The sequence below is a fragment of the Mustela erminea genome, chromosome 6 (genome assembly GCF_009829155.1).
Source record: "Mustela erminea isolate mMusErm1 chromosome 6, mMusErm1.Pri, whole genome shotgun sequence".
NCBI classification, from domain to species: Eukaryota; Metazoa; Chordata; class Mammalia; order Carnivora; family Mustelidae; genus Mustela; species Mustela erminea.
The window spans coordinates 61,133,995-61,135,660 of NC_045619.1; the positions used below are offsets into that span (position 1 = coordinate 61,133,995).

Sequence of the window (1,666 nt, forward strand, 5' to 3'; positions counted from 1 at the left end):
AATTTGGTTTAATCTGTCGGGAAAGGTAGGAAGGAGGAAAAGAGGATATAGGAAGGAGAGAGGGAGAGAAGGAAGAAAAAAAAGAAACCAAGATGCTAATATTAATTATTTCTGGAGATAGAATTATAGGATTTTTATTTATCTTTCCTAAATTTTCTGCAATTAACATAGTACTACAGTAAAAATCAGAAAATAAAATGTAAGATCCTCTAATTTATTATGCTTTTCAGAAGGATGGAGGATATACCACTGGGAATGTGTAGCTAGAGACACAGGGTGGATGGTATTTTGAGGTCCCAGGGTACCCTAAAGTGGGTTATTTAAACGTCACTCTAATACAGACTGTCCCCAGTCAGAGAAAGAACAGATTATGGAAGAGTGGTTCAGTTTGCTTTGCTTTGTGAATGGTAGGTCAAATTGTGTACGTATGAATTTGCAGAACTTTATATATTCATGAACACAGATTGAAAGCAGGATCATGAACTCTTTTCCTCTGCTCAGAAATAGCAAATGTGTCTAAAATTTTCAACAAAGATTAAAAACTATTAATAACCAAGTTAATGCTGTTATTCTCTTAGAAGATAGGATTGGGCCCTGGGAGCAGCTCTCCTGCCACAGCCCCTCATCCTCTGAAAATGTACGCCTGTGCAAAGTCCGTCTCCAGCCCGTTCTTGGTCAGGAGCACCTCTCAGCTGTTGAGCCACTCACTGTCTGCAGTGGCGCTAAAATCACCAGAGACACTGACAGATGAGACACCTTATAAGGGCCTCAGCATCTTGGCAGCCCCACGTCCCCTGACCTCACTTATTCCTAGCTGAAGCTTCCAAACCAGCGCCATTTCAAGGGACATCGATACAGCAGCCAAGTTCATTGGGGCTGGGGCTGGCTCTGGGGCTGGAATTGGGACTGTGTTTGGGAACCTCATCATTGGCTATGCCAGAAATCCCTCTCTGAAGCAACAGCTCTTCTCCTACGCCATTCTGGGCTTTGCCCTCTCGGAGGCCATGGGGCTCTTTTGCCTGATGGTGGCCTTTCTCATCCTCTTCACCATGTGAAGGAGCGCCTCCACCTCCCATAGGTCTTTCCCCCGTGTCTCATCTGCCCTGTATAATCCTTTTCCTATACCTCCCCAGGCAGCCTGGGGAAAGTGGTTGGCTCAGGGTTTGACAGAGGGGAGACAAATAAATACTGTATTAATAAGGAAAAAAAAAAAGAAGATAGGATTGGAAAGTCAATTTGTATGAAGGTCTTTACAAAGACTTTACAAAGAAAAAATAATGATGGGTTGTAATGCCTTACCATTTTCACTATCATGCTCAAACAGTACCTTTATTTGTGTATTTCTTTTTCCAACCTGTCATTGGGTAACCCTATTTGATGAACTACTATTTAACTGCCTTATCATGGGATCTAGTAGTCACAGCCACAGCAAGATAATATGGGTAAAGAAATAGAGAACAAGTTTGTTTTTTATTTTTCTATCATCACCAATTTATCCTTCCACAATGTACCTTAGGATATAGTTTTTCCTGTAATTCAGAAAAAGAATATTGGAAACAAGCTCCAGCCTGTCAAATAAAATTCTATATAACTAGATTGTCTGGCGCTCACTATTCTATTAAAATATTCTACACTTTGAGGTGTCCTCATTTCTGAAGGGCAAGTG

At 41.2% G+C, this 1,666-nt stretch overlaps 1 pseudogene; it reads left to right on the forward strand.

The window, feature by feature from the left end:
* The first annotated feature begins 595 nt into the window (after window positions 1-595).
* Window positions 596-1,204, forward strand: LOC116592381 (annotated as a pseudogene).
* Window positions 1,205-1,666: the final 462 nt, after the last annotated feature.